Source organism: Podarcis muralis, chromosome 6 (assembly GCF_964188315.1).
Source record: "Podarcis muralis chromosome 6, rPodMur119.hap1.1, whole genome shotgun sequence".
Taxonomy (NCBI): Eukaryota; Metazoa; Chordata; class Lepidosauria; order Squamata; family Lacertidae; genus Podarcis; species Podarcis muralis.
In genome coordinates, this window is record NC_135660.1 from 40,719,283 (window position 1) to 40,735,629 (window position 16,347).

At 39.7% G+C, this 16,347-nt stretch overlaps 1 long non-coding RNA gene across 1 annotated transcript; it reads right to left on the reverse strand.

The window, feature by feature from the left end:
- Nucleotides 1-3,813: 3,813 nt before the first annotated feature.
- LOC114596730 (uncharacterized) lies at nucleotides 3,814-11,579 on the reverse strand. The gene is made up of 3 exons (XR_013393176.1): nucleotides 11,415-11,579; nucleotides 10,899-10,978; nucleotides 3,814-9,684 (listed from the first exon to the last, which is right to left on the reverse strand). It is a non-coding gene; the product is annotated as an uncharacterized LOC114596730 (long non-coding RNA).
- Nucleotides 11,580-16,347: the final 4,768 nt, after the last annotated feature.

Genomic DNA, 16,347 nt, shown 5'->3' on the forward strand with positions numbered 1-16,347 from the left:
GAAGAACTGAGTTGAGGGTGTGCACCCCAACCTTAGCTTTGGGCTACCCCAAATTATATATTTAAACCTCCAGGAGAGTGGCTTCTACCTGGGAGCATGATATGCTTCAGCATAGTTCCCCAATGCAGGAAAACCTTAATGTATGTAAAAATAAATTAAGTATGGGGGCAAGTGCACCCCGCTGGAAGCTAGCCTGCAGTTGAGCCACAAAGTGTGAGCTGCCAACAATGTGTCTGCTTGAAAAATCGGCTCTCGCGCACTGATATATGCAAACTCCCAAAATCTGGAAACCAGACATTAAGTTCAGAGAAGAGTTGACATTTCACTGAGGAAGAGTTGGATGATTATTGCGATGACTAATTTGTAAGGCGAATGTAAGAACAGATGTGATCAGAACAAGGTAACCATGTTGTTCCACAACAAAAATGTAAAGGTTTCTACATTTGAAATCAATTACAGGGTGAAATCAATGCAGTTAATATGTTGGGAGAGAACAAGCCTATGGCGCAGAGATAGAACATTTAATTAATGATTGACCTGTAGGGCAACTTAGGAGAAGAGAGCCCAGCAGCCACCACTGCAGGGGGTATGAAAAATGTGCTGCACCACTAGACCAGAACAAGTATTATGTGGCAGCTGTAACACTGCCAGATCCACAGATTTGAAGTGGATAAGCAAGTATACATGGGATAAGGCAAGTAAACTGGTCTCAAGCCATTAAGGGTTTTATTTACTAATAGTAGCACCTTGAACTTGGTCTGGAGTTCAGATCTCTGTGCAGAGGTCTTGTATGCTGATCAGGTCTCCTTCCTGCCAGCAACAATACTGCAGCATTCTGCACTAACTGCAGCTTCTGGGTCAAGCGCAAGGGAAGCCCCACATTGAGTGCATTGTAGTGATCCAACTTTGAAGTCACCAATTCCCGAACTACTGTGCTCAAGATCATCTGGTCTAAGAACAGCCCTAGCTGTTGTACCTGTGGAAACTAGTAAAAGGTCCTTCTAGCTCCCTGGGCCTCCAGGGACAGGGCTGGATCCACAAGCACCCCAAACCTGCTCCTTCAGGGGGAGCGCAACACTGTCCAGAACAGGGTTTCTGGACACTCGCCCACAGTGCTTTAATCTTGCCAGGATACAAGATCAGCTTATTTTCCCTCATCTACCCCATCACTGCGTGCAGGCACCAGTTCAGGACTACCATGACTTCTGATTCAGATCCTATGGAAAAATGGAGCTGAGTGTCATCAGCATACTGATGGCTCTTAGCACCACGATTCATAATGACTACCCTCTTTACTTGACGGGAAAGTAATCTTGAATCACTTCTTTTTGTCAGGGGTGGAGGGGAGCTGCTGACTTTGCTGTTCAACTACAGCATTTACATTGTTTACTGTCTTGGATACCACTACAGTGGTACCTCGGGTTACATACGGTTCAGGTTACGCACTCCACTACCCTAGAAATAGTGCTTCAGGTTAAGAACTTTGCTTCAGGATAAGAACAGAAATCGTGCTCTGGCGGCGCAGCAGCAGCAGGAGGCCCCATTAGCTAAAATGGTGCTTCAGGTTAAGAACAGTTTCAGGTTAAGTACGGACCTCCGGAAGGAATTAATTACTTAACCCAAGGTACCACTGTATATTCTTTTATTGTACAAAGTGCTTTTTTCTAGGGGTACTCAAGGCACCTTTCCTTTTTCAAATGTTAAAAGTGTGGCACTTGCTTTAACAGCTTCATGGTGAGTACTGGCACCTTTCTAAAAGGAGAGAGGGAGGGAGGGAGGGAGCTCACTAATTGCACATATGCAGTATATGAACAATCTTGAATTTCGGAAAGACAATATAGACACAATTCAAATAAATGAATAAAGCCACAAGGCAATACAAACCCATTGCGAGTGACACGCATTGTCTGAAAGCTCACATCTTCTTTCCAGCCATGTCAATTAATTCATTTAATAGTCTTTCAAGTTTGCTGTGAATATCCAGGTTTTTAGTTGTAATCACAGAGTGAGTTCAATTCAGTCTTTGGTCTGTCACACAGGTGAGGCTGTTTATAACTTGATGTTAACACTTACTAAGAAACATCCCTGTAAAATCAGAAAGACATTTTCATCTTAACAATTCCTGATTGAATTGATCAAACTGGTAATGAAATCTTATCCCGTATGAATGAAAACAGGAAGAGCAAGAGGAAAGGATGAAGAAAATATAGGCTTAATCAGTTCCATGTGCCCTAGGAGGCCTTTGGGTTTGTATGTCTTGGACAACAGTTCTCTAAGCCAATAGCAAACAACTTTTGAAATGGAGGGAAGTTTCAAAAGCAGTTAATGATATCACTCAGGGGTCTGTAGACCTAGGACTGAGCGAATCTATTTCACTTTCTTTCTCTGTTTTTGTTTTTATTTATTTAGTTTCTTTTATCTTACGAAAAATATTTAATAAAATCTTGGTTGTTGTTTTTTTAAAGAATCATTTCCCCAGCCTTAAGCTGTTGTCCAAATCTGAATCACTTCACATTAAAAATAAATAAATATTTATGGAAATTCGCCAGCAATTTCATGCACATTTCCCCTAATGCAATGGAGTTCTGTATGCTGGTATAGCTCAGTCAGGAGAGCATGAGACTCTCAATCTCAGGGTCATGGGTTTGGGCTCCAACTTGGGCAAAATAAATTTCTGCATTGTAAGGGTTTGGACTAGATGACCCTTGTGACCCCCTTCCAGCTCTACAGTACTATGACTGTGTTATTACAGTGGTACCTCTGGTTAAGAACTTAATTCATTCTGGAGGTCCGTTCTTAACCTGAAACTGTTCTGCTGCCGCCGCCGCACCGCCAGAGCACAATTTCTGTTCTCATCCTGAAGCAAAGTTCTTAACCTGAGGTACTATTTCTGGGTTAGCGGAGTCTGTAAGCTGAAACGTATGTAACCTGAAGCGTCTGTAACCTGAGGTACCACTGTATGCATTTTTGTCCACATTACTTGGTCAATGAACTGCATTGCAAACTTTGCAGAAGTCTGGATTTCGAAGGACAGCTGAGTTTCAGTTGCATATTGTTTCAGAAAGTGTAAATTAGGTAGTTTCACATTAAAATGGCAAGCCAGTCAAATTTCTCCCAATTCCCACCTGTGATTCAAAAGGAGGGAGGAGTCATAGATCTCACTGGCCATGCCTAGTTCTTTTCTTGCAAGCATCCATTTGGATTTGGCAAATGCATTTCACACACACCCAGTAAGAAATGTTCATCCAGCTTTTGCTCTAGCAGAGAAGGTCAGGAGCCTATTGTGATCTGGAGGCTGGGAGGAGAGCTGTGTTGGAGATTTTTATTTTATCTTGGGAACTGGCAGGGTGTAAAAGATGAAACATTAAGTGCACTGGATGCATTGGTCTTGTTGTCTCCAATTCAGCCTAATTATTAATATGCTATGCGGACAGCAATGCTTTATTAATTGTATCAGTAGCTGGTGATCAATGTGACAAGTCAAGTAAAAGAGCACTGTTATTCATCAGCGTTGTCAACAGATAATTGTCCTCATATGCATTTGAATAAGACAGAGGAAGAAGCAGAATGAATGTGCTCCTCTTATCACATTTAAGTTTAGCTCTGTAAGTGTCAACACAATTAAAGCTAGGAAGGGCACCAAGCAACACAGAAAGATTCATATTCTGCTATGGTCTGTAATATTCTGGAATGTACATTCCAAAGGGGTCTAAACCCCTTCAACTAATCTATAATTCCTAGTGAGTCATACCACTGTTGAAACCCAGCACAAAAGGAAATACTCAACAAACAAGGAGAAAAAACTCAGACATCTTGCTGCAATATGTATAATTTAAAGAATACTTGGACAGAAACAGTAAAGTACTGCATGCAATTGACCATTAAACAATCTGCCGTGACATTTTTTGAGCTTTCACAAGCAAACAAACAAAAAGAAAAGAAACCCATAGCAAAACATTTACATGATCCTCAACACAGTGACACAATAGCATGAATTCCAGGATTGTGCTGAAGTATACTGGAAACCATAGGTGGGGGACCAGTGAACCCCTCCAGACATTTTTGGACTACAACTCCCATAATTCCTGACCATCGGCCATGCTGGATGGGGCTGGTGGCAACTGGAGTCCCAGCAACATCTGGGGAGTGACAGGTTCTCCATCCCGGCTGGAAACCAATGTAGAGATCCTTTACAGTGTCTCTGTGAGTTTCCATTCAAAAAAATGCCATGTCTTAGACAAAGAGAACCACATGATGGAAGTAAGGTGGGATATAAATGTGGGATATAAATGTACCCATTTAAAAACAACACCAACTCCTGAAAGTATATTGAAAAACAGAAGGTGGCCTAATATCAAGAGGAAGCAAAAATAAAACAGAAAAATAAATAAACATACCGTATTTTTCCATGTATAAGACTAGGTTCCCCTAAAAAGTAATGTCAAAAATTAGGGAGCATCTTATACATGGCTACATCTCTCCCCCCCCCCCATTTTCTTAAATCTGAGTCCCCAAAAATAGAGGGCATCTTATACATGGGGGGTGTCTTATAGACGGAAAAATATGGTATACATACATACATACATACACACATACATACATTATTTATATATATAGAGAGAGAGAGGTTCTGGCACCTCTCAGGTGGTCATCGTTGCCATTATAAGAGAAGAAGGGAGGTGTTCATGGTGAATTCCTGCACCTCTCTTTCTAGAAAAATAGCACTGATAATAGCTATAATTACTAAATAACGTGTACAATGGATTTTGGTTGATGACAGCCTTCCTCGGGGCATGTCAGACATGTTGCCTTGAAAGGGGAACTTTTGTGCCACCAGTGAAGGTTGTCACTGATGTGTTGAGCATTTTACTTTTTCATTGGGGCTGTTAATAAAGGTATTCTTTCAGTGTGGTCTTGAGGGTTTGCTTCCTTTCGTTTTTAGTGCTCTATTTTCAAGTGCAACCCAACAGAATTAGGTGTGATTAAAACTTTTTAATTGGAGGGGAGGGTCTTACAGCGAGGGGGAATAGAGACAAAAATCTATTGGGGCTAGATGTGACCTGTGAGCTGGAGATTAGCCACCCCTGCCCTAGGTAAAGTCTATTGATCTCGATAGGTTTAATTCGTTGGATTCTGCTCATAACCTTGCTTCACACTCACAGGGAAAAATTAGCAGCTACTGTATTATTTACAAGCTATTTTACTGCATATTTTATTTCCCCTTATTTCTTATTCTGTGTGGATTTTCTCTATGGATTTAAAAAGAAAATTATCAAACAGATGTGCTTTAGAGATGTCATCCTCACGTGAAAAATTTCCAGGGCATAGACAAAGCGAAACGTGAGTTCTGGATTGTTAATTGATCGTGTTGCAAAGCAGTGAGATTTTATGAACAGTCTCTGGGGGAATCTGTCGAATATACTTCAGTGTGCAATAAATTTACTAAACGATGAAAAGACCAATAGGCTAGGAAAGCTATTGGATGAAGTAGGATTTATTTATTTATTTATGTAAACTGTTTCGTGAGTTAGGAAGTTCATGAGGCAAAATGGCCAGTTGAAGTATGCTTTAAAATGAGGTGAATTAAATACGTTTTCCCCAGCATACAATACCTAATTATACAAAAGGACTTTAATATAACCATAACAAGACAATGCACAACAATACACATGTGTTAAAAAAGAAAATTCAGAAACACACTAAATACATCCACTTAGCAACCGCCACCAGGGACTATTTAGCCAAGGAGGTATTTCAGCAATAAATCTAACAAACTACCATACAAAATATTCTGGAGAGGGAATTTTTGTATCACACCTCTCTGACCAGCCACTTATTTTTACTTACTTATTTATTAAATTTTCACCCAAACATCACAGGTTGGTTCGCAACATAAAAATACGAAATGAGAACACAACATATATAATCAAAAAACCAAACAAATTGCCCACAATAACATAATGCAAGAAGGGGTCCCATGTATCTGCAAACTTGTCTCTCCTGCATTCATCCCTCATTAGCTTACGTCTTTGTGTAAGTTTTTCAACCAGGGCAAGAAGCCAGATTTTGGACTACCATCACTGAACTGCATTTAATACTTCCAGTGGTGGCCTATCTCTGGACAAGTAAGAGCTATTGAATGCAAACTTAGGTCTTTGTACAATAAGCCATAGTGAAGCAATAAACATAGTAATTGGTTGCATTTTTTTATTAGGACTGGATGTTAAATTTTTTTAAAAAAATATTCTTACTTTCATGACGGGGTTTTTGAATTAGTTGGCAGGTTCATTAGCTTGCCCTTCGCTAAAATTCACTAACCAGACTAAGGAATCACGACAATTCACTCTTTCCCCTGTGTATTTTGTTTTACGGAAGAAACTTGCTCTATAAACTTAAATTTTAGGGTCCCCCCTTCCCTGCAAGCAATATGCTTAGGATGTGTTCTGAGCAAAATGGTGAGTGAAGCAGAAGAAAGCTCTTTCTGTGACAGCTTATTTGTTCATAAATCTTTTTTCTATTAAGCAAAAGCAGAGAAATCCTCCGAACCATAATTATTTACCTTCTCCTGGAAATTGGGGAATCACAAAGTGTACTTTACACATCTTTGAGCCCCTGAAAAACATCAGAAGAAATTCAGAACAGGCCCAGGGGGCAAACTCCAAGAGGCAACGTTTAGAAAAATTTAAACCTCTGAACCTCACTCTGTGGGTATGTGTGTCTGTGTGTGTGTGGACCTTGCTTTTGAAGTCTGATCTGCTGTGGAAGGTCAAAGCCCTGAGAATCACAGCTATATTTTGCATTCGTTCCATTCCTCACAGGTCATAGTCACTTCACTTTGGAATACTATGCCTGACGATTACAGGGCTTGACAATATGTGACCTTCAAACCCAGCTTGGAAATACATACTTTTAATGGCATTTCCCATTGCTAGACAGGCATAACTCTGGTTGGCTGCTAGCTTATCTCTAGGAGAGAGTGCTTCAGTTAGAGTATCTATAATCTCAGGACTTACTTTTCGATCTATGAACTGAGCATCAGAATGTAAAAAAAAAATTAGAGCCTCTTGTAGCTGCTTAATTCATCTACCTTTTCTCACAGGAAACATTTAATTTAGCAGAAATTTTTAGACTGTGGTGTGTGTTTTGTGCACAATATAAATGTTTTAAAAAGGGAAGGAAAGAACCCCACACCCCAGTGTTTTTAATAAGATGTGTAGATCTGAAACTGCTGGGAAAATGGGTCTGATATCCAGATAGAAAACAGCAGGACCACCAATAACTCTGCAGAGTACTGACGGGACATCACAGCATGATTTAAAAATCTATGGAGGCCAAGAACTATGATTTGACATGTGTCTCATTACATATATCACAGAAAGAACCACTAGAGCTACTGTGACTGCTAGAGGGGGGGGGGGGGGCTATTAATTGTCCATTCCACACTGGTTTCCAGGTTCAAATAGAATGTCTTTAACTACTTCTGTTCTTTATTGCTTGGTTCATTTCCCATGCAATAAATCTGACAGGAGAGTTGCTCAGCAAAGGTTTGGAAGAAGACATGGATGCTTTACAACAGGAACATTAAACTATATCTCATCTTCAAATTCAAGTACTAGTCTACAAGTGTTCGTGTCATAACCATTTTTTATTTTATTTTATTTTTTTACTATTGGGACATGCAATTTGCATCTTAAATTTTTTCTCCTTAACCCATGGTTGGGGGATGAAATACAACCACATTATATCCTCCCCTCCTCAGCCAATACATTTTGCTTCTGTTGAAGGTGTGTGTGTGGTGGTGGGGAATCTGAATTGTTCCATAAATTAAAATGTTGGAAATATATTCTAAAAAGGGTGAAGATATACCTTCCCCTCCCCTTTTAGTAAAGAAGTGTTTCATCTAATACAAAGGTAAGGAACCTGTTAAGCCCAAGGGCTCCACTCCATCATGAGCAACCATCTGGGAGGGACTGCATGCCTCTGGTGGGCGGAGCCAGAGACAAAAGAAGGTGGAACAACAGGTGTGACTCTTACCTTTGCACGAGAGGCTTTGCACCAGAGGCTGCCTTCAGTTTACATGTAGACACTTTTCCATCCAAGCAAGGAAAAGGCATTAGTAGAGCTCAAGAATACACAAAAACACCCGAGGAGTGAGTGGAGCAGGGTGTCTGAGAGGCACTCCTTTTTTTCCTAAACAAAATGTTTAGGGGTACTCTCATTTTGACTCAAGAAAACCACCATTTTATAGTTCAAATTGGGGAAAACAATACAGTAAATGGACAGCTCACAGCAGCTTCCACACATTAACATTCCACACTGCTTCACACATTAAATGCTCACTTCCGTCTGAGTCTCAGGAAACACAGGGAAAGGAAATGAAGCCACCATCAGGGGTGGTAACAACGAAACTAGATTCCAACTCTTACTTCACACATTAAACGCCCGCTTCTGTCTGAGACTCAGGAAACACTGTGACAGGAAATGAGGCTGCCATTGGGAGTAGCAACGGAACTGACGATTCACCATGCTAGAGAAGAAACTAAAAAAGTTTCTTCTGTTAGATTCACAAAATGTTTAGGGCTGCACATACCCCTGTGTCCCCCCAGAAAAAAATCACTGCTGAGAGGTATGGCCTAGGCAGGGTCTGTTTTGGTGCAGAGTCGCAAGTGCCAGATAGAAAGATGTGGAGGGCCACATTCAGCTCCCAGGCCTGAGGTTTCTCTACCCCTAATCTAATATGAAGAGTAAACTAGTGTTAGAGTGGTGGACGTGGAAATAGAAAATCCAGACTCAGTCATGAAACTTACTAGGAAGCTGGTATAAGATGGCGCCCCCTCCCAGAGCCACATACAGAAGCCAGCCAGACTGGCTTCCTTCAGCACTGGAAAGAGGACAGCATTCTCCACCACATCTGAAGCAACAGACTAGCTTAGGGGGCTCAGAAAAGGCTGTACATGGCACACACAGCATTGCCCCTATTTCCCATCAGTCAGCACCTGCCACCCGAGGCAGATGCCACAGTCTGCACAATAGTAGGGACAGAAAAACACTCTCTCTACAAAAAAAGCACCACAGTCACTAGGAATAAAGCTTCGTTGGGCATTCAAATAGTTTTCAAGTAGTTGCATTTTTCAATAGATGCTTCTGCTGGCTGAGGAAGGAAAGTGGGAATACTTTGACTATCTATGCTGTGTGTTTATCAAGTGTGAAGGGAACCCAAACCTCTTCCCACAAGTTAATGTTTTCCAGGTTAATATAGTTGCAATTGCTGGATGTGCTCTCATGTAAAAACATTTCCCCAATATGAATCTATCTACCACCCTGCATATGAAAAATGGCATTCCTCCTCCCATCAAAAAAGGGATAGATTCAATCTATTATCCTCAGGAGTCATTACGGAGCTAATACCTGTGATTGTGACATGTGAGTTCATAAGGTTTGACAAACTCTTCTGAGATGCATCTCCTCTTGAAACATATTGCAGTTTGTGGAAAGATCTTATTATTCTCAAGGAGCACTTCAGGCTTCAGAGAAGTAATCCTATGTAGATAAAAGGCTGAGCCTCTCTTACCAATTATTTCAAGGGGTGACTGTCATTTGTTCCATAACCAGGAGGCGGCAAGAATTCTAGTGATGTAGTTTATGATGTCACATGTGCTATAATCCTGCCTCTGAAACAAATCACTATAAAAGGGAATGAAAACGTGATAACTGAAAATGTCAATTGATTAGCAATATGCTATGTACATGATATTTCAGAATATTAATTTATGTTTATTTTTTTAAAAAAATCTGTCCTATGTATTTCTCCAAAGAGAGTCTAAGCGGCTAACAAACTGTGAGAAAAACAGAATGAAAGAAACAAAATTATCTAAACACCTCCATTCATTCAGATTAATAAATTAACAATATCCGACCCATTGAAGAAATCCCAGCAGCACAAAAATAACATAGAGCTGAGTCAGCAAAAAATACAGTTAACCAATTATCTTTTCACTATTTATTTCTTAAAACTGAAGAAGAAGAAGATGTAAACAACCTATGTTCTTCATTCAGTCACAGTCACTGTCACAGTCATTTTTTATAAAAAAAATCCATTGATTGATTTGTACATCTTACCTACTTTTTGCAGTTGTATTCATTCATTCATATATATATATATATATATATATATATATATATATATATAGCTGGTTTTCAACAATGGTCTGCAGCAGAATAGCAATGGTGCTATTAGGTAGGCACAGTGCTATTTTTCTAGAAAAAGCGGTGCCAGAACTCACGATGAACACCTCCCTTATTCTCTTAAAATGGCAATGACAGCCACCTGAGAGGTGCCATACCTGAGTTCCTGTGAGTTCCCCCTGAAAAACAGCCCTGGGTAGGTACCACAACAGAAATAGTCCCACTCCCTCACTTTCTGAGGATGAGGGATTTGGAGCAGATGACAATCAAAGTTTGCAGTGAGGAACATATGGAAGAAGGAAACCCATTCTAAAAATATAGGCTGAACAACATTGTTTCTTGATTCACATTTGTGCAAATAAAAGGAACAATGGACTACTACGGAATCAGCCTTCTGCCCTTCAGTTGTTTCTGGACTACACCTCCCATCAGCCGAGCCAGCCCAGTCATTGGTTAGGGATGATGGATGTTGTAGTCATAGAATCATAAAACTGTAGAGTTGGAAGGGACCTCAAAGGGTCAACCCTATGCGATGCAGGAATATCAACTAGAACATCCATGACAGATGGCCACCCAATCTCTGCTTAAAAACCTTAAAAGCCTCCAAGGAAGGAGAGTCCACAACCTCCTGAGGGAGACCACTGCCAGGTACCAGGTTGGGGAAGCCTGGTATAAAATGTGTTTGCTGCAACCAGGCAATCTGCAACACTCACTTTTCAGAATTGTCCTCTTTGGTCACCGTAGAACATGAGTACACATAGAGTTGTTTGCAGAACTTTCCTGAGGTTCATTGCTACAGAAAGAGAGATGCAAAGATTCTTAAGGAACTTGTTAACAAGCTTGTTTGGACAACAGAAGGGAAACAGATCACAAGGCTGTTACACAGCAATCATTTTAAGTTGGCCAGAGTCACTCCACTTACTTCTTAGGGAGTTTGCGTAATGGATACATGTCTGAACTCTCAAGTGGAATTTCTTAACAGAACTCTGTTGACAGGCTGTGAAAAATATGAAACTGAACTTCCATTAAGCACTTAACTTCAAAGGAGAACAGAAATGTTGCTAAAGCTTTCACACAAAGCAGAATGTATTTTATCTATTCCTGAAAGGTGTGGACATTGTTGTAAGTCACTGAAGGACTGTGATCTGATATTTGTTGAGAGTAAAAGATGTCGAGCTTTATGCCTCCTGGGTGTCTTCGCCATCAACATACCCACCAGAGTAACTCACCGTCCTGAAGGCTTCTCGCTTATCGTCTTAGAAGCATGAATTAGAAGCAGGCTGAAGATGAGTCTACTCAGCAGCCCAAAAACTGGAAAGGCATGAAGGACAGTGATTCTTAGAAGACAGATTCTGACACTCAAAGAAAGAGTCCATTTATTTCATTTAAGTTTTATTTTTATTTTTTTAAAATATATTTATTAAGGTTTTTCATATAAAGCATACTTTAAAAAAAGCACAAATCATCCTTATCCTTTTAGCATCTTTCCACTGTTACATTGGACTCCCCCACACCTCCCGCATACACTTACATCGTTATAAAATTAATTTCAAACAAATTATCATTTTGCTCATAGTCTTAATTTTGATTAGCATATAATTCACCCTTAAGTCTAATTTAGTGATAGACAGTTATTTTCTATCCTGGCATCCCACTCAACACTCAACCAGATTACAATGTTTTTGTAGATAAATCTTGAATTTTTTCCAGTCTTCTTCCATCCTTTCTTCTCCCTGGTCTCGGATTCTGCCGGTCATCTCGGCTAGCTGCATATAGTCCATCAGCTGCATCTGCCATTCTTCCAAAGTGGGTAGCTTCTGAGTTTTCCAGTTCTTCGCGATCAATATTCTTGCTGCTGTTGTTGCATACATAAAAAATGTTCTGTCCTTTTTTGACACACTCTGGCCGACGATACCCAAGAGGAAGGCCTCTGGTTTCTTAGTAAAGGTGTATTTAAACACCTTTTTAAACTCATTATATATCGTCTCCCAAAAGGCCCTCACTCTAGGGCAGGTCCACCAGAGGTGAAAGAATGTTCCTTCATTTTCCTTACATTTCCAACATTTGTTATCAGACGAATGGTATATTTTAGCTAATTTAACTGGGGTCATGTACCATCTATACATCATTTTCATTACATTTTCCTTCAAAGCATTGCATGCAGTGAAGTTCAGCCCAGAGGTCCACAACCTTTCCCAATCTTCAAACATAATATTATGCCCAATGTCCTGTGCCCATTTTATCATTGCTGATTTTACCATTTTGTCTTGGGTGTTCCATTTCAGCAGCAAATTATACATTTTTGAAAGTACTTTAGTCTTAGGTTCTAACAGTTCAGTTTCTAACTTTGACTTTTCCACTTGGAATCCTAACTTTTTATCATTTTTAAACACTTCTTTAATCTGAGCATAGTGTAGCCAGTCTCGCACTTTGTCTCTCATCTTTTCTAAACTCTGCAATTTCCAATTGTCACCATCCTTTTCTATTATTTCCCAATATTTTGGCCAATTGGCCTCCATATTGGCTCTTTTTCGGGCCTTAGCCTCTAGGGGTGACAGCCACCTCGGAGTTTTATTCTCCAGTAAGTCTTTATATCTTGTCCAGACATTAAAAACTGATTTTCTGACAATATGATTCTTAAAGGCCTTGTTTATCTTAGCTTTGTCATACCATAAATATGCATGCCATCCAAATGCATTATTAAAACCTTCCAAATCCAAGACATCCGTATCTTCAAGAAGTAACCAATCTTTTAGCCAGCAGAAAGCTGCAGCTTCATAATACAACTTTAAGTCTGGCAGGGCAAAGCCCCCTCTTTCTTTCGCATCTGTTAATATCTTAAATTTAATTCTGGGCTTTTTGCCCTGCCAGACAAATTTAGAAATATCTTTCTGCCACCTCCGAAAACACTCTGTCTTATCTACAATCTGTAGTGTCTGGAACAAAAATAACATTTTTGGCAGTACATTCATCTTGATGGCAGCTATTCGGCCTAACAAAGAAAGTTTTAATCTTGACCAACTATCCAAGTCTCTCTTAATTTCTGACCAACATTTTTCATAATTATCTTTAAATAAACTCAGATTTTTTGCTGTTATGTTTACCCCTAGGTATTTAACTTTTTTGACCACATTTAGTTCTGTCTCTTTCTGAAACCATTCCAGTTCAGTGTCTGTCAAATTTTTCCCCAAAACCTTGGTTTTTTGCTTATTTAACTTAAAACCCGCCACTCGACCAAAGTTTTGAATCAATTGTAATACTCTTTTCGTACTAGATTCCGGCTCCTGTAATGTCAAAACTAGGTCATCTGCAAAAGCTTTAAGTTTATATTGTTTCGCTCCGACCTGGATCCCTTCCACCAACCGGTCCCCCCTAATCATGTTCAGGAGCACTTCCAGGACCGAAATAAACAGTAGTGGGGAAATCGGGCAGCCTTGTCGTGTACCTTTTTCAATTTTAAACTCTTCTGTAACCACATTGTTGACTATCAGTTTGGCCTTTTGTTCTGAATATATTGCTTCAATCCCATTCTCAAACCCCCGTCCCACTCCCATTTCTTTTAGGTTCCCCTTCATAAATTTCCAGGATATGTTGTCAAAGGCTTTCTCCGCGTCTATAAAGATTAAAACTGCTTTAGTGTTTATGTTTGTTTGCAAAAGTTCCAATATGTCTATAATATTCCTTGTGTTAGCAAACATGTGTCTACCCGGGAGAAAGCCTGCCTGGTCTTTGTGTATTATCTCACTTAGAACTTTCTTAAATCTTCGTGCCAAAACATCTGCAAATATTTTGTAATCCACATTTAAAAGGGAGATGGGACGGTAGTTCTTAAGTTGTGTCTTTTCAGTTTCCGACTTTGGTATCAATGTGATAAATGCTTCTTTCCACGATTCTGGCGCCTTCTTCCCCTCCATTATTTCGTTGCTGACCTCCAACAATGGCTGTATCAAATAGTCTTTCAATGTCTTATAATAGTTAGAGGTCAGTCCATCTGGCCCTGGCGATTTGCCCTGTTTCAAACTCTGGATGGCCTGCTCAATCTCTTGTCGTGTTATTTTGCCATTCAAAATTGTTCTGTTTTCTTCTGACAGCTTTGCTGATCCATTTTTCTCCAAGAATTGTTTAATCTCTATTTCATCTTGTGGCCCTTGAGTGTATAACTTTTTGAAATATCTCTGGAAGCACTTTCTAATCTCTCCCGGGTTCTGAATGTTCTTTCCTTCAATCTCTAAGTTTGTTACCGTATTTAGTCTTTGTCTCCTTTTCAACTGCCAAGCTAGCAGTTTTCCGCATTTGTTAGCCGATTCAAAAGTTTTTTGTTTCATTGTTTTAATCTTCCATTCTATTTCCTGATTTATCAATTTAGAATATTGTGCTTGATGAAGTTTAATTTCTCGCAGAATCGGTTGGGACTTCGGATTAGATCTTAACTTCTTCTCCAACTCTTTAATTCTTTCCAAAATTTTATCCTTCTTTTCATTTTGTGATCTTTTCTTTAAAGAGTTCTGTTGTATCAAGAACCCTCTCATCACAGCCTTACTTGCGTCCCAGATAGTTCTTTTTTCCACCGTGGTACTCAGGTTGATCTCAAAATAGTCCTTTAAAGTTTTTTGGGCCTTCTTTACAATCTTTTGATCTCTAAACAGGCCATCATTCATCTTCCATCTAAAGGAGCCGGTTGGGATCAGTGTCATGTCCATTCTCAATGCGTTATGGTCGGAGCATGTCTTGGGGCAGATTTCCACCTTTCTAACCTTAGGTGCCAGACTTCTAGTTATCCATATTTGGTCGATTCGTGTCCAGGTCAGTTGGGCTTCAGAAAAGAATGTTCCTTCTCTTCCCAAGGGGTTTCTCACTCTCCAAATATCAATCCAGTCCATATTGTCGGTCATTTAAAAAAAAGTCTTAGGTAGTCTTCCTTCTTTAGTGATGTTTTGATTCTGTGACTTATCCATATTCGTTGATACGACCCCATTCATGTCCCCCATCATGATGATGTTGTTGTAGTCCAGATAATCCAGCATGGTCTCATGCAACTTCTTGTAGAAATCCGATTTTCCTTCATTTCATTTAAGTTTTAATCTTGCAGCTGCTCAAAGGAGTAAAGTAGATCGTCCCCCAGGATAACCTGAACAAACTGCACAGTCAAGAAAAGTACCTACTTGGCCCCTTTGTACCAGAGTTTCTTGTAGAATGATGGCAAATTTCTCACCAAGGCTGCAATCCAATGCCCTCTTACCTGGGAGAAGAAATGAACAAAGGTGTCGGTTTCGGTTTCTCATTTTTCTCAGTTCGCCCCATTGACTCACCAGTTTGAGATTTTGTTTCTTTCATCCTCTCCCTTTAGATCTTATTTTAAATTTCAAAAATATGCATAACCGTGAAATTTTTGTTCTCTCTCTCTCTCTCTCTCTCTCTATATATATATATATATAACAAAAACAAAGTGGTACCAAAGCATTACAGTTAGTATGTTTCAAGCAAAAAAATATGGTCCATCTGACAGTTCCCCTTGAGTCCCGTTAAGGAAAAGTCGGGGTATATCTAAAGAAATAATACTAATACTTTTTTTTTTAGTACAAGTTGTAACCTAGAAAGACATTTATGTACATTTATTATCCTAAAGTGTTGTTTACTTATCTAGTAAAAATTAACCATTTACTCATCTGATTCTGTACAAGCAACGGCCAATTTGCACACGTTCAAAGCATGTGTGGCCATACATGTGTTCAACACCACAAACACAGAAGTGGCTGGGAAAGGGGGCGTAATGGGGCAGGGTGGGGTGGGGCAGGGTGGGGTGGGGCAGGGTGATACAGGGTGGAATGGGACAAGGTGGGCTTATAGGCACCCCTTTACAGCTCAATGAAAACTGAGTCTGCTCAGTAGCCAGGAAATGGTGTCTGACTATAAAGGGCAGGGTGTATGTGTGAAAAAATTTAATGGGAAGGCAAATGGAAAGGAGTACCCTGAAACATTTCATACTGCAGCTTTTCGTTGCAGACTCCACTTTTAATAACACAATAATAAGCCAGATATCAAGTGTTTGAGAAGTCTAGTTTAAAGGAAGTCAATTTGCATGAATTATAAGTAAAGGATTTTCATGGTGATTGTGCTTTGATCCTAATAACATTAAATGTTTCTGTATTCAAATCACATTCT